This window comes from Oncorhynchus clarkii, chromosome 18, assembly GCF_045791955.1.
Source record: "Oncorhynchus clarkii lewisi isolate Uvic-CL-2024 chromosome 18, UVic_Ocla_1.0, whole genome shotgun sequence".
Classification (NCBI taxonomy): domain Eukaryota; kingdom Metazoa; phylum Chordata; class Actinopteri; order Salmoniformes; family Salmonidae; genus Oncorhynchus; species Oncorhynchus clarkii.
Window position 1 is genome coordinate 30,309,127 of NC_092164.1, and position 22,323 is coordinate 30,331,449.

Genomic DNA, 22,323 nt, shown 5'->3' on the forward strand with positions numbered 1-22,323 from the left:
GCTATCTGACAGCAAAGGTGTCAGCTAGAGATGACTCGCAGGAGCTTACAGGGATTTGTAGGTTTTCATATGTTGCCTTTGAGGCTAATTAGTATTTTAGAATCTGGGGGTAAATAGAGCCGAATATATTGATACAAGTCACCTTGTCCGAGAGGGAAAGCCTACATGAAACACAGACCTTGTTTGAAGTGGTTGTAAAATCCCCCTATGGGAACAATGAATGGTGAAAGAACGGAGGCATTTCTGCGGGCTCTGCTGATAAGGAGTTTTTTTTTCTCTGCTCCTCTCATACAGGAGTAATAAAGGCCTAGTGATAAACACATTTTACATTTTCTTTAAAAAACATATGTATTTTTTATTAACACTTTTTTTTATTGTAATCTATCTGCAGCACCCCTACTTCCCATGGCTATTTAAATATTTTTGTTGTTGTTGTTGGGGACAGTACCATTAGTACTCTCCAAAAATATATACTTTAAGGATTTTGTAATATATATATATATATATATGTTTAGCTCACATAATATAATTTAAAAGTGTGCATTATGGTGTCTGTAATATAATAAATGTGTCAGGAAACAAATGTAGACATTAATAAATGCATTTCTATATCTTCAAAAATATGTTTTACATTGCAGAGATGCCAAGATGGCTGTGAGGTGACTTCAATACAGCGCCCCCTGTCAGTCATCCAGGGTTTATACACCTCATGTATGCAACATGCAGCAATCCACAGTATCCAAGGTATACTATCAACAGTGCTATGGGTTTATAGCAGCCTATTCCCTGTGCATAAAATCTTCAATGGCTGATCTAATGACTCATTGCCCTGTTTTCCCCAACTCTTAAACTAACCCTCAAATCCTTTAAAATAATGCTGTCAAATAAAGCAAAGTACTGTACACAATGAGTCAAACTAACACTAGGCCTACAACATAGGCAACAAACGTGAGCTGGTAGATTAGTCAGCCCACACTGGAGAAGTGAAAATGACATTCTCACTTCCAATTTAGATGTGCATCTTGCGCATCGGACATGCAGGACCAGCACTAGCCTACAGGCCTACTGTTTAATAATAGATAATGATAACATGGGTTCTTGGTGGGCCTATTAAAACATAGCATGCGCCTGATCCCACAGGAAATAGGCCTATGGGAGTTTTTTTTATGCTCTGAAGTTGAGAATATTACCAGTAAATCCAGACCCATTTTGATTTGCAGGAGGGGGGAATTGCATTGTAATCATGCATTACAATAGTAGGGCTAATTCTATTTCTGTTGTAAGCTGTTTTAATAGATCTGGATAACATGGGTTCATGGTAGGCCTATCAAAACATGCGCCATCAAGCCACCAACACACGCAGCAGTGAGTAGGCTTATCGCACAACTTGCTGTCTTAAGTAACAGTCATGAAAGCAAGTGCCATGATCCAAAGGGAAATATTGTTTTGAGTTTTTTAAATGCTCCGGAGATGAGAATGTTGGTAGCTTATCCAGAGACCAAAAATCTGAACAGATACATATTTGATTTGCAGAAGGGGGGAATTGCGTTGAATCAAACTATACATTTCCAATTATGTACTGGGCTGCACGAGTGTAATGTAATACACTGCACAAAGCAGATGGAAGCTGGCATTTTCCCGCTAGGGCACAGTTGCACATGTAAGGGATCCAATCAAGGTGATGTACTTCTTGAAGTTCATGGAGCCGTCAGCGTCCTGGTCCAGCATCATCATCAGGTGCCCCACTTCAGGACCACCCTTCTGCTTATGTCAATGTAATATAGGATCACAAGAAAGACACAATAAATTAGGATTTCTGTATTTAATTGTCATTCACACCGAATGGCTAGGACTGCAATACAGAATCAGTCAAAGTTCAATAAAACTTCAATAAAACTTCTTAAAATCATGACGCATTTAAAGTGACGCTCCAGAGCTTTTGCATAATTTCAGTCTGTAGTTTTGAAAGTAGTGCTCGAGCAAAAACGGGTCCCTGAAAAAAAATGGTGTACTACTTCATCCATTTCATATATGTTACGTCCTGCAAATTCCAATTCGTAAAATATGTTACGAATTTGTAAGTGCTTAAGATCCCGGTCTGCATCTTTAACAATATAAAAAAAGCATTAGAATAGTGTTTTCTATCTCATAAGGGAACGGTTTCCCAGGCACAAATTAAGGCTAGTCCTGGACTTTAAAAAAAAGCATGCTCAATGGATCTTCATTTTTGAAAGTGCTTTTTAGTCCAGGACTATAGGCTTAATCGGTGTCCGGGAAACTGGCCCGAGGTGTTGCAATGACTCACCCCAGCAATGTTTGGCGGCTTAGCCTTGATGAGGTTGGTTAGCTCTTTATTAATGAGGGTCTTGGCATCTCCACTGCCAGCGTGCTTGTGGTTTGTCATGATGAGAGCTCCCAGGGAGGCTTCCAGAGGTGTGGGTTGTGCTCTGGTGTCTGTGACTGATGGTGATCCTGGGGGTGGAAACTATTATAAGTAGGATACTAGGCAAGTAGCTTACATTTGGAATGCCTTATGTTCTGCATAGGAATGAAGAGGACTAACTAAGTAATTAAGTATGTATGTACAGATGTCGGATCTTAATTTGACCACTTTCGTCACAGGAGGAAAATTATCCTGCAGCAGGGGGATTTGAATATCTAAATAAATATTTTTAATCGCCGCCAGGTGGCAGCAGGAAGCAGTGTTTGTATATGATGCAATACTGTGTCAACATTGTAGGCTACCTTATGTAGGCTACGTGAAGGCTACAACGCGTCTTGTGTGAATTCTTATGTGTATTAGAATACATTTACATATTTGTAGGGGGTATATGTATTTTTCGTTACGGAAAATCAATTGTTTTATTATACAGTACCAGTCAAAGGTTTGGACACACCTACTCATTCAAGGGTTTTTCTTTATTTTGACTATTTTCTATATTGTAGAATAATAGTGAAGACATCAAAACTATGAAATAACACATATGGAATCATGTAGTAACCAAAAAGTAGCCACCCGTTGCCTTGATGACAGCTTTGCACATTTTTGGCATTCTCTCAACTTGCTTCATGAGGAAGTCACCTGGAATGCATTTCAATTAACAGGTGTGCCTTGTTAAAAGTTAATTTGTGGAATTTATTTCCTTCTTAATGCATTTGAGCCAATTAGTTGTGTTGTGACAAGGTAGGAGTGGTATACAGAAGATATCCCTATTTGGTAAAAGACCAAGTCCATATTATGGCAAGAACAGCTCAAATATGAAAACAGAAATGACAGTCCACCATTACTTTAAGACATGAAGGTCAGTCAATGTGGAACATTTCAAGAACTTTGAAAGTTTCTTCAAATGCAGTCGCTAAAACCATCAACCGATATGATGAAACTGGCTATCACGAGGACTGCTACAGGAAAGAAAGACCCAGAGTTACCTCTGCTGCAGAGGATAAGTTACCAACCTCAGAAATTGCAGCCCAAATAAATGCTTCACAGAGTTCAAGTAACAGACACTTCTCAACATCAACTGTTTAGAGGAGACTGCGTGAATCAAGCCTTCATGGTTGAATTGCTACAAATAAACCACTACTAAAGGACACCAATAATAAGAAAAGACTTGCTTGGGCCAAGAAACACAATCAGTGGACATTAGACTGGTGGACATTTGTCCTTTGGTCTGATGAGTCCCAATTTGAGATTGTTGGTTCCAACCGCCGTGTCTTTGTGAGTCTCCGCATGTGTACTTCCCACCGTGAAGCATGGAGGAGAAGGTGTGATGGTGTGGGGGTGCTTTTTTGGTGACACGGTCTTTGATTTTTTTTTTTAAATTCAAGGCACACTTAACCAGCATGGCTACCACAGCATTCTGCAGTGATACGCCATCCCATCTGGTTTACGCTTAGGGGGGCTATCATTTGTTTTTAAACAGGACAATGACCCAACACACCAGGTTGTGTAAGGGGCTATTTGACCAAGAAGGAGAGTGATGGCGTAGCAGTAGGACGTGTTGTCGTGTCGTGTCCCTTGTATATATCGTTTGTTTTCGTTTTTTTTCTTCGCATATCTTTAAAACATTTTGCTGAACCTCAACTTCTTCTAAATACTCTCCTGCAACCCGCCTCACCCAACGTAGCTATTTTTCCTAAAGTATTTATATTTACTTCGGATCTGGAACCCCTCAACTGAAGCTAGCCAACTAACTACCAGCTTCAGCAAAACATTGCTAGCGGTCTTCAGCTAACCGGTCATCAGCTAACCTTTAGCTCGGAAAGCTCTCGCCAGTTCGAACAACGCGACTCTAACCAGAGCATAACGGACTTATTTATTTTTTTATTTTTATTTCTCAACCCCGGATTCCCACCGCAAACGGAACATTTTGAGCTCCTGGGCTACAATATCCGGACCCACGACCGGTCCATCGATGTCACCGCATGAAGAGGAATAAACAGACTCCCCCCATCGCGACGTCCCCAAAGGCTAACTCTCTAGCCCTTGCTATCTCCTTGCTTGCAAATTCGGCCTGCTAACTGCTAGCTTGTTTAGCCCGGTCCGCTAACTGCTACCGTGTTTAGCACCGTCTACTAACTGTTAGCTTGCTAGCACAGGCCTGCTAACCGTCTGAATCGCCGCGTCCCAAACACTCACTGAACCCATATTTACTTTCTATCCCTTTTCGATTTTTAATTTGTTTATACCTTCCGGTAACCTGCCTCATCCAATGTGATACGGAACCGCTATTATCTTTACATTTTTAGAACACACTCAATAACCTCCAGAAGCTAACCAGCTAACTGGCTACAAGCTATTTAGTCGTTGTTAGTTTTCTAACCTGGATAACACTCGCCAGTCCAGCTTCCCTGCCCCCTGGACACTGATCACTTGGCTACATAGCTGATGCATGCTGGACTGTCCATTAATCACGGTAATCCATTCTGCTTGTTTATGTTTTATCTGTCGGCCCCAGCCGCACTTAGGCTCTGTGTGTAGTTAATCCGACCCTCTCTGCCTAATCAATCGCCATTCTACCTGCTGTTGTTGTGCTAGCTGATTAGCTGTTGTTGTCTCACCTACTGTTTTAGCTAGCTCTCCCAATTCAACACCTGTGATTACTGTATGCCTCGCTGTATGTCTCTCTCAAATGTCAATATGCCTTGTATACTGTTGTGCAGGTTAGTTATCATTGTTTTAGTTTACAATGGAGCCCCTAGTTCCACTCTTTATACCCCTGATACCTCCTTTGTCCCACCCCCCACACATGCGGTGACCTCACCCATTACAACCAGCATGTCCAGAGATACAACCTCTCTCATCATCACCCAGTGCCTGGGCTTACCTCCGCTGTACCCGCACCCCACCATACCCCTGTTTGCGCATTATGCCCTGAATATATTCTACCATGCCCAGAAACCTGCTCCTCTTATTCTCTGTCCCCAACGCCCTAGGCGACCAGTTTTGATAGCCTTCAGCCGCACCCTCATACTACTCCTTCTCTGTTCCGCGGGTGATGTGGAAGTAAACCCAGGCCCTGCATGTCCCCAGGCACCCTCATTTGTTGACTTCTGTGATCGAAAAAGCCTTGGTTTCATGCATGTCAACATCAGAAGCCTTCTCCCTAAGTTTGTCTTACTCACTGCTCTAGCACACTCTGCTAACCCTGATGTCCTTGCCGTGTCTGAATCCTGGCTCAGGAAGGCCACCAAAAATTCTGAGATTTCCATACCCAACTATAACATCTTCCGTCAAGATAGAACTGCCAAAGGGGGAGGAGTTGCAGTCTACTGCAGAGATAGCCTGCAAAGTAATGTCATACTTTCCAGGTCCATACCCAAACAGTTCGAACTACTAATTTTGAAAATTACTCTCTCCAGAAATAAGTCTCTCACTGTTGCCGCCTGCTACCGACCCCCCTCAGCTCCCAGCTGTGCCCTGGACACCATTTGTGAATTGATCGCCCCCCATCTAGCTTCAGAGTTTGTTCTGTTAGGTGACCTAAACTGGGATATGCTTAACACCCCGGCAGTCCTAAAGTATTTATATTTACTTCGGATCTGGAACCCCTCAACTGAAGCTAGCCAACTAACTACCAGCTTCAGCAAAACATTGCTAGCGGTCTTCAGCTAACCGGTCATCAGCTAACCTTTAGCTCGGAAAGCTCTCGCCAGTTCGAACAACGCGACTCTAACCAGAGCATAACGGACTTATTTATTTTTTTATTTTTATTTCTCAACCCCGGATTCCCACCGCAAACGGAACATTTTGAGCTCCTGGGCTACAATATCCGGACCCACGACCGGTCCATCGATGTCACCGCATGAAGAGGAATAAACAGACTCCCCCCATCGCGACGTCCCCAAAGGCTAACTCTCTAGCCCTTGCTATCTCCTTGCTTGCAAATTCGGCCTGCTAACTGCTAGCTTGTTTAGCCCGGTCCGCTAACTGCTACCGTGTTTAGCACCGTCTACTAACTGTTAGCTTGCTAGCACAGGCCTGCTAACCGTCTGAATCGCCGCGTCCCAAACACTCACTGAACCCATATTTACTTTCTATCCCTTTTCGATTTTTAATTTGTTTATACCTTCCGGTAACCTGCCTCATCCAATGTGATACGGAACCGCTATTATCTTTACATTTTTAGAACACACTCAATAACCTCCAGAAGCTAACCAGCTAACTGGCTACAAGCTATTTAGTCGTTGTTAGTTTTCTAACCTGGATAACACTCGCCAGTCCAGCTTCCCTGCCCCCTGGACACTGATCACTTGGCTACATAGCTGATGCATGCTGGACTGTCCATTAATCACGGTAATCCATTCTGCTTGTTTATGTTTTATCTGTCGGCCCCAGCCGCACTTAGGCTCTGTGTGTAGTTAATCCGACCCTCTCTGCCTAATCAATCGCCATTCTACCTGCTGTTGTTGTGCTAGCTGATTAGCTGTTGTTGTCTCACCTACTGTTTTAGCTAGCTCTCCCAATTCAACACCTGTGATTACTGTATGCCTCGCTGTATGTCTCTCTCAAATGTCAATATGCCTTGTATACTGTTGTGCAGGTTAGTTATCATTGTTTTAGTTTACAATGGAGCCCCTAGTTCCACTCTTTATACCCCTGATACCTCCTTTGTCCCACCCCCCACACATGCGGTGACCTCACCCATTACAACCAGCATGTCCAGAGATACAACCTCTCTCATCATCACCCAGTGCCTGGGCTTACCTCCGCTGTACCCGCACCCCACCATACCCCTGTTTGCGCATTATGCCCTGAATATATTCTACCATGCCCAGAAACCTGCTCCTCTTATTCTCTGTCCCCAACGCCCTAGGCGACCAGTTTTGATAGCCTTCAGCCGCACCCTCATACTACTCCTTCTCTGTTCCGCGGGTGATGTGGAAGTAAACCCAGGCCCTGCATGTCCCCAGGCACCCTCATTTGTTGACTTCTGTGATCGAAAAAGCCTTGGTTTCATGCATGTCAACATCAGAAGCCTTCTCCCTAAGTTTGTCTTACTCACTGCTCTAGCACACTCTGCTAACCCTGATGTCCTTGCCGTGTCTGAATCCTGGCTCAGGAAGGCCACCAAAAATTCTGAGATTTCCATACCCAACTATAACATCTTCCGTCAAGATAGAACTGCCAAAGGGGGAGGAGTTGCAGTCTACTGCAGAGATAGCCTGCAAAGTAATGTCATACTTTCCAGGTCCATACCCAAACAGTTCGAACTACTAATTTTGAAAATTACTCTCTCCAGAAATAAGTCTCTCACTGTTGCCGCCTGCTACCGACCCCCCTCAGCTCCCAGCTGTGCCCTGGACACCATTTGTGAATTGATCGCCCCCCATCTAGCTTCAGAGTTTGTTCTGTTAGGTGACCTAAACTGGGATATGCTTAACACCCCGGCAGTCCTACAATCTAAGCTAGATGCCCTCAATCTCACTCAAATCATCAAGGAACCCACCAGGTACAACCCTAACTCTGTAAACAAGGGCACCCTCATAGACGTCATCCTGACCAACTGGCCCTCCAAATACACCTCCGCTGTCTTCAACCAGGATCTCAGCGATCACTGCCTCATTGCCTGTATCCGCTACGGAGCCGCAGTCAAACGACCACCCCTCATCACTGTCAAACGCTCCCTAAAACACTTCTGTGAGCAGGCCTTTCTAATCGACCTGGCCCGGGTATCCTGGAAGGACATTGACCTCATCCCGTCAGTTGAGGATGCCTGGTCTTTCTTTAAAAGTAACTTCCTCACCATTTTAGATAAGCATGCTCCGTTCAAAAAATGCAGAACTAAGAACAGATATAGCCCCTGGTTCACTCCAGACCTGACTGCCCTCGACCAGCACAAAAACATCCTGTGGCGGACTGCACTAACATCGAATAGTCCCCGCGATATGCAACTGTTCAGGGAAGTCAGGAACCAATACACACAGTCAGTCAGGAAAGCTAAAGCCAACTTCTTCAGGCAGAAGTTTGCATCCTGTAGCTCCAACTCCAAAAAGTTCTGGGACACTGTGAAGTCCATGGAGAACAAGAGCACCTCCTCCCAGCTGCCCACTGCACTGAGGCTAGGTAACACGGTCACCACCGATAAATCCATGATTATCGAAAACTTCAACAAGCATTTCTCAACGGCTGGCCATGCCTTCCGCCTGGCTACTCCAACCTCGGCCAACAGCTCCCCCCCCCCCCCCGCAGCTACTCGCCCAAGCCTCTCCAGGTTCTCCTTTACCCAAATCCAGATAGCAGATGTTCTGAAAGAGCTGCAAAACCTGGACCCGTACAAATCAGCTGGGCTTGACAATCTGGACCCTCTATTCCTGAAACTATCCGCCGCCATTGTCGCAACCCCTATTACCAGCCTGTTCAACCTCTCTTTCATATCGTCTGAGATCCCCAAGGATTGGAAAGCTGCCGCAGTCATCCCCCTCTTCAAAGGGGGCGACACCCTGGACCCAAACTGTTACAGACCTATATCCATCCTGCCCTGCCTATCTAAGGTCTTCGAAAGCCAAGTCAACAAACAGGTCACTGACCATCTCGAATCCCACCGTACCTTCTCCGCTGTGCAATCTGGTTTCCGAGCCGGTCACGGGTGTACCTCAGCCACGCTCAAGGTACTAAATGATATCATAACCGCCATCGATAAAAGACAGTACTGTGCAGCCGTCTTCATAGACCTTGCCAAGGCTTTCGACTCTGTCAATCACCGTATTCTTATCGGCAGACTCAGTAGCCTCGGTTTTTCGGATGACTGCCTTGCCTGGTTCACCAATTACTTTGCAGACAGAGTTCAGTGTGTCAAATCGGAGGGCATGCTGTCCGGTCCTCTGGCAGTCTCTATGGGGGTGCCACAGGGTTCAATCCTCGGGCCGACTCTTTTCTCTGTATATATCAATGATGTTTCTCATGCTGCGGGCGATTCCCTGATCCACCTCTACGCAGACGACACCATTCTATATACTTCCGGCCCGTCCTTGGACACTGTGCTATCTAACCTCCAAACGAGCTTCAATGCCATACAGCACTCCTTCCGTGGCCTCCAACTGCTCTTAAACGCTAGTAAAACCAAATGCATGCTTTTCAACCGTTCGCTGCCTGCACCCACACGCCTGACCAGCATCACCACCCTGGATGGTTCCGACCTTGAATATGTGGACATCTATAAGTACCTAGGTGTCTGGCTAGACTCTAAACTCTCCTTCCAGACCCATATCAAAATCTCCAATCGAAAATCAAATCAAGAGTCGGCTTTCTATTCCGCAACAAAGCCTCCTTCACTCACGCCGCCAAACTTACCCTAGTAAAACTGACTATCCTACCGATCCTCGACTTCGGCGATGTCATCTACAAAATTGCTTCCAACACTCTACTCAGCAAACTGGATGCAGTTTATCACAGTGCCATCCGTTTTGTCACTAAAGCACCTTATACCACCCACCACTGCGACTTGTATGCTCTAGTCGGCTGGCCCTCGCTACATATTCGTCGCCAGACCCACTGGCTCCAGGTCATCTACAAGTCCATGCTAGGTAAAGCTCCGCCTTATCTCAGTTCACTGGTTACGATGGCAACACCCATCCGTAGCACGCGCTCCAGCAGGTGTATCTCACTGATCATCCCTAAAGCCAACACCTCATTTGGCCGCCTTTCGTTCCAGTTCTCTGCTGCCTGTGACTAGAACGAATTGCAAAAATCGCTGAAGTTGGAGACTTTTATCTCCCTCACCAACTTCAAACATCTGCTATCTGAGCAGCTAACCGATCGCTGCAGCTGTACATAGTCTATTGGTAAATAGCCCACCCATTTTCACCTACCTCATCCCCATACTGTTTTTATTTATTTATTTTTCTGCTCTTTTGCACACCAGTATCTCTACCTGTACATAACCATCTGATCATTTATCACTCCAGTGTTAATCTGCATAATTGTAATTATTTGCCTACCTTCTCATGCCTTTTGCACACAATGTATATATAGACTCCCCTTTTTTCTACTGTGTTATTGACTTGTTAATTGTTTACTCCATGTGTAACTCTGTGTTGTCTGTTCACACTGCTATGCCTTATCTTGGCCAGGTCGCAGTTGCAAATGAGAACTTGTTCTCAACTAGCCTACCTGGTTGAGCCAAGGTTTGAACCCAATTGAGAAGGTTTGGGATGAGTTGGACTACAGAGTGAAGGAAAAACAGCCAACAATTGCTCAGAATATGTGGGAACTCCTTCAAGACTTTTGGAAAAGCATTTCAAGTGAAGCTGGTTGAGAGAATGCCAAGAGTGTGCAAAGCTGTCATCAAGGCAAAGGGTGGCTACTTTGAAGAATATAAAATCTAAAATATATTTTGATTTGTTTAACACTTTTTTGGTTGCTACATGATTCCATATGTGTTATTTCATAGTTTTGATGTCTTCGCTATTATTCTACAATGTAGAAAATAGTAAATATCAGGAAAAACCCTTGAATAAGTAGTTGTATCCAAACTTTTGACTGGCACTGTATGTTGAAAAGAAGCAATAGGCAGAATAAATTATTATAGCAACTGACCCCAGCACACATATGCCAGACTCAGCATGGGTTCAAATCCAGCCCATTGCCCTTTGACTCATGGATGAACATCTATTTTTGACGCATTAATTCCATGTGGTTACAGTGTTAAAACAGAAACAACTCAAAGGTTAAAGGGTAAGTCTTAACCGCAATTGCAGCCTTTTCCCAACCGCTTCAAATGTTTAAAAAAATGCATTCAGGTGAGAAGTTGTGGATGGGGGGAATTGCTCATAAATATTCATTTTGGGGGTGGGTACATGTAGTTGCACCTGATCCGAACACTTTCTCACTAAAGCATAGACGGGTATTTTTTTTAGCAACTAAAACATTTTTTTTGCCATATTAGCATTAATATGAAATCAGTCAAAACACCTCAAAAATAAATTAGCTGTGTTTGTATAATCATACTCACCATACTATTTGTGACGTAAATTAAGTATGTAGTATGCTAATTGGTCATAGTATGGATAGAGTTAGTATGCCAAAAGTTCCTGGATGTCGTGCTACATTCTCCAAAATACGAGGTAAACAAGCAGTGGACACTATTTCCGTGCTTTTAGGGCCAATAATGCAATTCTTCAGAAAATGGGCGTGGCTTCACATCGTTTTCACATTTAAATAATGGCGGAAAACATGCGGACGGGGTCCAGCGAGAGCGGATACAAATTCATTGCTTTAACTACTGGTATGTTAGCTAATTTTCTACCAACATCGGAGGGGGAACTAGTCAACTATCTAGTAAACATTTCGGATACAAGGTTGGTGTCTCTTTTTTTGAATAAAATTAAACAGATATATCTTGTAATTTAACAGAATATTAAGGTGGGCGTTAACTGGGGACCGTTTCCTGATAATACACACCGCTTACCGCTGATAATAGTAGTATTTCCACTGAAATGTCAAACATGATAATTGTTAACCCGTTAGCTAACATTTTTACGACACCAATAATCACAAAACATTGATGGCTTGATCACAAGAAAACACTGTTGAAGGTAATATATTTCTTAAACGCTGTTTAATATTCCGATAATACAGGGTGCATCGCTAGCTAGCTACCTAATGTTAGTTGGCTACTAATTGCCAGTATATTAACTATATGATATCTAACTAACTATCCAATGTTTATTGACTTGATAAATCACGTCATTCTTAGCTAAGTGGTATAGTCGTTATGCGTTCTCAATGGACAAAAAATCACTCTGGCTATTTACTCTGATTTCAGAGTACTCTCCCCTGAGTGTGCCAGAGCGCAGAATAACTGATGAATTTATGAACGCTCAACACCCGTTGAATATGGCCGGGGTCAGTAAACGTTGGCAAAAAAATCATTATTAAATTTTTGCCAGAAGTACAGTCACCAACGCTCTGGATAACATGAAAACAGCTTAACCAGCTCTGCTAGGGCGAGTAAAATGTTCAGAGTGAGGTGGTCTGTCATTTCTGTCTCGATGTCGCTAGCCAGTTAGCTTGTTGTGTGCTTGACTGCCGTTGTGATGATCAGAACGATAGGATCAACCCTACTCCTCGGCCAGTGTGCGCTCTGAACGCTCCGAGAGGGAAACGCTATGAATTTACGAACGAACAATCTGACAACGCTCTGAATTTACGAATGCCCAGACACCAATAATCACGAAACATTGTAATTATTCTGGCACTCCAGATTGAATTTACGAAAACACCCTAAGTCGTAAAATGTCTAGCTAGTAATTTGTTATGCTAAAAAGTTAGCAAGAGGTTGCATAGCAACAGCATCAACTTCTGGTAGACTGGCGTAGCACTAGTATGCTCAACTGAAAGGATACCGTTCGTTTACAGTATACTAAAATGAACTAATAGTGTATAGTATGTAGTATATCCTCATTAAGTATGTGGTATACAGTATGCTAGTATGTGTATTTGAACACAGCGAATGTATCAAGAACAAGATGAAACGATCTGAAACGAGCCACTTGGATAATAAAATGATGTTCATCGCAAGCAAATACAGTTCTGGACAGTTAGCTCAGTAAGGCGCCGAGACCCCTCACATTTACATGTGACATTTTAGTCATTTAGCAGATGTTCTTATCCAGAGCAACTTACAGTTAGTGCATCCATCTTAAGATAGCTAGTTGGTACAACCACATACTCTATCACAGGCATAGTAAGTCAATTTTTCCTCAATAAAGTAGCCATCAGCAAAGTCAGAGCTAGAAGGGGGAGATCAAGTGCAAATGTTGGTTCAGGAGGGGGATTATTTGTGGGTGGCTTATTTGTGAGCTCTGTGTAAATTTGAATCCCCCGTGATGCGATTATTATTATTTTTTAAATCTAAACTCACATTTATTGCGGAATTGTGTTGGAAAGAAGGAAAGAAAAGTGCAATCATCACCTTGAAAATTAAGATTAGGGTATCAGTTCAATCCAACACGCATATTGTAAATATTGTAAATAAAGGATTTTACTTTTTGATATATATTTGCCCCATGCAGGATTACCAACTGTCTTAGTAGACTGCGCCACCAATCAATTATAATGTTGTTGAAAAAATACAAGTGGTTTACACACAATACGCCATAACGTCAAAGTGGAATTGCGTTTGTACACATTTTTACAAATGTATTAAAACTGAAAAGCTGACATGTCTTGAGTCAATATGTATTTAACCCCTTTGTTATGGCAAGCCAAAATAACTTCAGGAGGATAATTGGCTTAACAAGTCACATAATAACTCACACAAAGATCCAATCTTCCTTCCTAACTCAGTTGCCGGAGAGGAAGAAAACCGCTCAGGGATTTCACCATGAGGCCAATGGTGACTTTAAAACAGTTTAATGGCTGTGATAGAAGAAAACTGAGGATGGATCAACAACATTGTAGTTACCCCACAATACTAAACTATGTGACAAAGTGAAAAGAAGGAAGCCTGTACAGAATAAACATATTCCAAAACATGCTTCCTGTTTGCAATAAGGCCCTAAAGTAGTTTTGATGTCGTCACTATTATTCTACAATGTAGAAAATACAAAAAATATATATAAAAAAAAAAACTGGAATGAGTAGGTGTGTCCAAACTTTGGTACTGTATGTAAATAAGGTATTTCTGTTTTTTATTTTGAATAAATGTGAAACCTGTTTTCACTTGGTCATTATGGGGTATTGTGTGTAGATTGGTGAGATTTAATTTTTGCATTCAATCCATTTTGAATTCAGACTGTAACACAACAAAATATGGAATACGTCAAGGGGTATGAATACATTCTGAAGGCACTGTAGCCTAAGTATAAAATGTGGGCGAGCATCCACATTGAAGGAAAGTTTATCGTTCTATAGTAGACCTACATCTGTCAATCTACTGATGGCCGATAGCAGCTCACCAACTCAGCCACGGAAACACTAACAGTAAACTAGCCTATTATCGGTTTTCACACCTTTCATTATGTTACAATGCATAGGCTAACGGGTGTAGGCTACTGGAATATAATTAAATAACAACAGGCCTTTTGCAACCACCAATGGCACTAGATTATCGCCATCTGATGTCTCATTAAACCATGAATAGCGCTAAATTCACCTGCACAGCTGATCTCAGTTGCTGGTCACCTCATTACCGCAACCTAAAATACTTTTTCTATTGTTGGATTCTGAGAATATGAAATATACTTATTCATGTCACTGAGGGAGAGAGGGTAATGTATCACATTTACATTATTTCAGGATATGCTATTGTTAGCCATTAGGGATCCTATGGGAGGGATCCTCTGGGAGGAGAAAAGACCTAGTCTGGTACCAGGCACCATGACAGCTGTGAGTTGGGGAGGAGTGAGCACTTTTTGGGTAGAGGTCAGGTCAGATAAAGTGAGGAAGAACAGATATCACTATGGTTCTGTCTAGCAACAAAGATGCATTGGCTGTTTAGATGTGTAGGAGGAGACTCATCCTAGGAGGAAGGATTAAATATCAGTGCTTGTGTGAAATGTTGTTGAAAGTTCTCTTTCAATTCTAATTGAATTCTTCAACAGTTAATTTCTCTACCATAAGCCACCTCCAACGTCATGTTAGAGAATTTGGCCTCACAACCGCAGACCACATGTATGGCGTTGTGTGAGCGAGTGGTTTTCTGATGTCGTTGTGAACAGAGTGTCCCATGGGGGCGGTGGGGTTATGGTATGGGCAGGCATAAGCTACAGACAACGAACACAATTTCATTTTATCGATGGCAATTTGAATGCACAAAAATACCGTGACACGAGATCCTGAGGCCCATTTTGTTAAGGTATGTGTAACCAACAGATGCATATCTGTATTCCAAGTAATGTGAAATCCATAGATAAGGGCCTAATTGATTTATTTAAATTGACTGATTTCCTCATATGAACTGTGACTCTGTAAATCAATGAAATTCTTGCATGTTGCGTTTATATATTTTTTTCAGTATATTTGACAAGCATTCCTTACAATATAAATCAAATATTTCCTCGTTTACCACAGCAAATCTACTTAAATTGATAACAGTTTAGTCAGACCGATTATATCACACAGGTAACATCTCTTGTTTTGAATGCATGAACCATTGGGATATTTTTCTGACACATTATACAGGTCATAAAAGTGTAGTAAAGAACAAAACTGTTATGAACGTAGAATGAAGGGACGATGGCACATTCTTTGCTAGAGTGATGGAATCTAATTTGATTGGTCCTCAACTCCCTGCTCAGGATTTGTGAGATGCAAATTATTTTAATGGCACATTCAGTAGTAAGGAAAGCAACCGACTGTAGACAAAGTCGAGGAGTGAAGTCGGGGGAGGATAATCTGCGACAGCCGAAAATTGGACACTGATGTGGTTTTCCAACAGCAGGGCTCACTGCAACATGGTAGTGTTGCCATTGTTTACAAAAGTTTTTCGTTGTAATGTCAAAATAAACATGTCTCCAACCCCCATATCACACACTCACAAACTGTAAATATATGTGTGTAAAGTACTATCTTTTGGTGAGAGAGATCCTCAAATACCACATTCAATTGCACATACAGTGCCTTGCGAAAGTATTCGGCCCCCTTGAACTTTGCGACCTTTTGCCACATTTCAGGCTTCAAACATAAATATATAAAACTGTATTTTTTTGTGAAGAATCAACAACAAGTGGGACACAATCATGAAGTGGAACGACATTTATTGGATATTTCAAACTTTTTTAACAAATCAAAAACTGAAAAATTGGGCGTGCAAAATTATTCAGCCCCCTTAAGTTAATACTTACTTACTTACTTACAGTTAATACTGTAGCGCCACCTTTTGCTGCGATTACAGCTGTAAGTCGCTTGGGGTATGTCTCTATCAGTTTTGCACATCGAGAGACTGAAATGTATTCCCATTCCTCCTTGCAAAACAGCTCGAGCTCAGTGAGGTTGGATGGAGAGCATTTGTGAACAGCAGTTTTCAGTTCTTTCCACAGATTCTCGATTGGATTCAGGTCTGCACTTTGACTTGGCCATTCTAACACCTGGATATGTTTATTTTTTAACCATTCCATTGTAGATTTTGCTTTATGTTTTGGATCATTGTCTTGTTGGAAGACAAATCTCCGTCCCAGTCTCAGGTCTTTTGCAGACTCCATCAGGTTTTCTTCCAGAATGGTCCTATATTTGGCTCCATCCATCTTCCCATCAATTTTAACCATCTTCCCTGTCCCTGCTGAAGAAAAGCAGGCCCAAACCATGATGCTGCCACCACCATGTTTGACAGTAGGGATGGTGTGTTCAGCTGTGTTGCTTTTACGCCAAACATAACGTTTTGCATTGTTGCCAAAAAGTTCAATTTTGGTTTCATCTGACCAGAGCACCTTCTTCCACATGTTTGGTGTGTCTCCCAGGTGGCTTGTGGCAAACTTTAACCGACACTTTTTTATGGATATCTTTAAGAAATGGCTTTCTTCTTGCCACTCTTCCATAAAGGCCAGATTTGTGCAATATACAGTATTCGGCCCCCTTGAACTTTGCGACCTTTTGCCACATTTCAGGCTTCAAACATAAAGATATAAAACTGTATTTTTTTGTGAAGAATCAACAACAAGTGGGACACAATCATGAAGTGGAACGACATTTATTGGATATTTCAAACTTTTTTAACAAATCAAAAACTGAAAAATTGGGCGTGCAAAATTATTCAGCCCCCTTAAGTTAATACTTTGTAGCGCCACCTTTTGCTGCGATTACAGCTGTAAGTCGCTTGGGGTATGTCTCTATCAGTTTTGCACATCGAGAGACTGACATTTTTTCCCATTCCTCCTTGCAAAACAGCTCGAGCTCAGTGAGGTTGGATGGAGAGCATTTGTGAACAGCAGTTTTCAGTTCTTTCCACAGATTCTCGATTGGATTCAGGTCTGGACTTTGACTTGGCCATTCTAACACCTGGATATGTTTATTTTTGAACCATTCCATTGTAGATTTTGCTTTATGTTTTGGATCATTGTCTTGTTGGAAGACAAATCTCCGTCCCAGTCTCAGGTCTTTTGCAGACTCCATCAGGTTTTCTTCCAGAATGGTCCTGTATTTGGCTCCATCCATCTTCCCATCAATTTTAACCATCTTCCCTGTCCCTGCTGAAGAAAAGCAGGCCCAAACCATGATGCTGCCACCACCATGTTTGACAGTGGGGATGGTGTGTTCAGCTGTGTTGCTTTTACGCCAAACATAACGTTTTGCATTGTTGCCAAAAAGTTCAATTTTGGTTTCATCTGACCAGAGCACCTTCTTCCACATGTTTGGTGTGTCTCCCAGGTGGCTTGTGGCAAACTTTAAACAACACTTTTTATGGATATCTTTAAGAAATGGCTTTCTTCTTGCCACTCTTCCATAAAGGCCAGATTTGTGCAATATACGACTGATTGTTGTCCTATGGACAGAGTCTCCCACCTCAGCTGTAGATCTCTGCAGTTCATCCAGAGTGATCATGGGCCTCTTGGCTGCATATCTGATCAGTCTTCTCCTTGTATGAGCTGAAAGTTTAGAGGGACGGCCAGGTCTTGGTAGATTTGCAATGGTCTGATACTCCTTCCATTTCAATATTATCGCTTGCACAGTGCTCCTTGGGATGTTTAAAGCTTGGGAAATCTTTTTGTATCCAAATCCGGCTTTAAACTTCTTCACAACAGTATCTCGGACCTGCCTGGTGTGTTCCTTGTTCTTCATGATGCTCTCTGCGCTTTTAACGGACCTCTGAGACTATCACAGTGCAGGTGCATTTATACGGAGACTTGATTACACACAGGTGGATTGTATTTATCATCATTAGTCATTTAGGTCAACATTGGATCATTCAGAGATCCTCACTGAACTTCTGGAGAGAGTTTGCTGCACTGAAAGTAAAGGGGCTGAATAATTTTGCACGCCCAATTTTTCAGTTTTTGATTTGTTAAAAAAGTTTGAAATATCCAATAAATGTCGTTCCACTTCATGATTGTGTCCCACTTGTTGTTGATTCTTCACAAAAAAATACAGTTTTATATCTTTATGTTTGAAGCCTGAAATGTGGCAAAAGGTCGCAAAGTTCAAGGGGGCCGAATACTTTCGCAAGGCACTGTATCTAATGCATACATGAATTGCAGCAAAGTTGGTTCCTGTTTCAGTCACATCTGGTTAAAAAAAAACACTTTAATGATTGGTTGACAATAGAGCCTCCCACAATGCAGGTGAGGGCTGCAGGATGAAGTTGGTGATGAGCAACTGCAGAACTTTTCAGCCAACTGCATTCAATACTTCATGACCTTTGATGACATGGTTTTTGTAAAGTTCATGCAGTTGCAAATCGGACCATCTTTAGCCCTATAATGCAACACACTATGAAAGGCGCCCCTCGAACACTCTCAAAGACTCCCTTTTAATTCCAATTGATATAGCCTAGTGCGTCAAAAGAGTGAACTCATAGGCTACACTAGTAACCTAGTTATCAAAAAAGAAAACATTGACTGAATTCACTCTTTTGACGCACTAGGCTATATCAATTGGAATTAAAAGGGAGTCTTTGGGAATGTTCGAGGGGCGCCTTTCGTAGTGTGTTGCATTATAGGGCTAAAGATGGTCCGATTTGCAACTGCATGAACTTTACAAAAACCATGTGATCATGATCAGTACTCCGTTTTTTATTTTTAATACATTTACAAAAATTTCAAAAATGTTTTTGCTTTGTCATTATGGGGTATTGTGTGTACATCGATGAAGGAAAAACACTTTTAATGAATTTTAGAATAAGGCTGTAACGTAACAAGCAACGTGATCATGCAGACATTGTCCGTGTTCTAAAGGATCAAAACCGCAATGTATCATTGTTAAATTGTGACTGACTGATCTACAAATAATAATGAGTCATGAGTCAGTCGGCAGTCTCCTGCAGTCGTTTTGATATGCTCTCGAGCACGGCCATTGATTCAGCTTTGATCTAACTTTATTAAGCGAGCATCATTCGGTATCCTGTTCTCTACAAGTGGAGTGGATTGAGACTGTGCGCGGAGTGAGGGGTCCGGCACATGTACAGAGGCTTCGGCGCCTTGGCTGATGGTAGCGAATGTCTGGAAAAGTAAGATCTGCAGCAACTCTGTTTTATATATATAACTGCTGCTCACTCTCCCCTCCCTTCACGTTTTTCTCTTTACTCACCCTCTTCTGAACCCTCAACCAAATGTATTGACATGATTATGTAGCCTCTGTACAGCAGAAATAAGAACCCTGGGCAATTTTTATGACATAAAGAAAAGGATACAACCCAGCTAGAACATAACGCTCTGAGAACCATATGTTTCTTAGACCTAGGTGAGCGCGTGGTTGTCCTATGGTTATTTTGCTTACACCCTTCCCACAATGTTCTGTGAAGGGTACAGGATACCCAGCTGGCACATAATGTTCAGAAAACCATACTGCATGTTTCTGAGATGGGAATTTCAGTACTTCAGCATAATGTTTCCTGGAGGTTTCCTCGTGGTTCTATTTAAAGTCATGTTTTCAGAACGTTCAGAGAAAAATCTTCGCACACAGCACCTTCTGTGGTTCATCTACTTTTGTTTCTGAAACGGCACGGCAAAGCAACACACAAGTTGAAAGAAATCCAACACATGCGACACACTGCAACCTAGTCCAGCAGATGAGTCGCAGCAGTGCAGATTGCCTCCCATTGAAATTAATGGACTTCCGCCAGAACGCATACAGTTTACAGAAGTTGGTGTGCACAAGGACAATTCCACTCAAACTATATTTTGGTATTTGTTTCATTAATCAACTGTTGATAACAGTCCAAAAATGTTTTGCATGTCAGCAATCAAGTTTTCAAGATATATCACTTTCAAAATATAGAAAAACAGACGGTATGATGCGTTTTGCCAAATGCGGCAAAAGCTCAGATACACATGAAAGCATGAAATGACTCTGGGAACTGAAAGAACATCACTCAGAGATGCACCAAAATAATATAACATTAAAAATAGGTGAATCTTTCCTTTAGTGAAAAGTAGAGAATCTCACACATGTGCAGGGTTTCAGAGAATTCGTACATTCTTGGCCTTATCTCCCCCTCTGCAGCAAAAGGCCTCCATGGGCCTGGCCTGAATCCCGTCTCCGTGGTAATGAGCATCCCTATCCCTGCTTATCCCAGGAGCTCCACAAAGTGTGTGGCATTTTATTTGCATGGTTTCTCTTTTTGTTTCCAGTTTGTATAATGTTGCAGTTACATGTTTTTACACAAGCCATTATAAAGCACCATATAGTTTTGTCTCAGAAATGTGCACCAAAATTTATTAAGCCTATGATAGGCCTACCTAAGTGGTTCAATACATTTGGAAGGCTTCAACATATTTGGACGCAGCTTGATATAAAAAAAAATGCAAGAGAATTGAATGGACATTTTAAATGGTAGCCTAATGGGAAGTCGTAAACATTCACAATACGACATGGGTGTACGACATTCTGTTCTCAAACATCACAAGACAGCAAGCAACCCGATTCCGATTTTGTATTGGCTACAGTGCTATTTAAAACATGCATATCTGTTTCCTTAATGTCTAGGTTTAGTACTATTTAGGCTAACATAACGAATGAATTACCACATTCAAGGTAGAAGAATAGGGTGATGGGCAGGTTGAGGAGAAAGAGGCTATATATTTTCTAGAAATAGCCTATAGAAAGGCCCGTATAAAAAATATATATATATATCAATGTGTTACATTGAGCCGTGTTAAATGTTGGAATGGCATGAGTTATTGTGCTTGAATGTTGTGAGGTTATAGACCAAATTATGATGTAATAAGGGTGGTCCGACAGGTGGAAAATGCGGGCAAATCAGAAACCTGAACAAAAATGGTGGCAATCTGTTACTGCCTGTATGCATCAAATTTAGCCTATAAAAGGTCATAGACTAGAATAGACTACAACGGGAAAACAACAAAACATGTTAACACAGACCACAGACAGTATAGAATTACTTACACTAATACGAACCAGAGCGTCCATCATAGAAGTGAGCGTTTTCAAAGCCGACTCTGCCTCCTTCGATGAATTATACATGATACCCCTACTGTTACTATAACAAAAATGCACGGTGCCATGAAGGCAAATACTGCAAAATAGAAATTCATAACTCCTGGCTGATCAGCGTATATAGATGGAATAAACCCTAATGTGTCATCGGGTTTGCGCAATAAGATTATTGAAACTGGACGCGCGCGCGTGAGGCTATAGCCGTTAACAATAGAAAAATGAATCCAAATGGAAGAGAGAAATTTAAATTTAAGGAAATTAAATGTAAACGACCATGAAAGTGAACACACCGTTCCAAATTCTGCGCTAATGTGACCCCCGAGCGCCCAGATGTCTCCCACCCTTCCTTTACCGAATCGCAATAGCCTCTGAAATTCTGTCGATTCAGGGGTCTCTGCTATAGCCTACTGTAATATAAAGGGGCGGGGTGAGAAGGACTGCAGTAGTCGCAGCATGCGCAATAAACGTTAACTCTTAGTGAAAAGAGTGGCCTCAATAAGAATTTAGTGCGATTCAATGAATCAGATATTTCACATAACAAAATGCTACTGCTGTACAAACACAATGCAAAACAACACTGTAGTAGGCCTAGCCAGTGATCTACAGTGCATTCGGAAGGTATTCAGACCCCTTGAGTTTATCGACACTTTGTTACTTTACAGCCTTATTCTAAAATGGATTAAATCGTTTCCCCCTCGTCAATCTACACACAATACCGTATAGTGACGAAGCAAAAACATTAGTTTTTTTTGGTTGCAAAAACTAAAATAAAA

At 41.9% G+C, this 22,323-nt stretch overlaps 1 long non-coding RNA gene across 1 annotated transcript; it reads right to left on the reverse strand.

Moving 5' to 3' along the window:
- LOC139373309 (uncharacterized) lies at positions 1 to 21,880 on the reverse strand. The gene is made up of 3 exons (XR_011627560.1): positions 21,500 to 21,880; positions 2,306 to 2,472; positions 1 to 1,761 (listed from the first exon to the last, which is right to left on the reverse strand). It is a non-coding gene; the product is annotated as an uncharacterized lncRNA (long non-coding RNA).
- Positions 21,881 to 22,323: the final 443 nt, after the last annotated feature.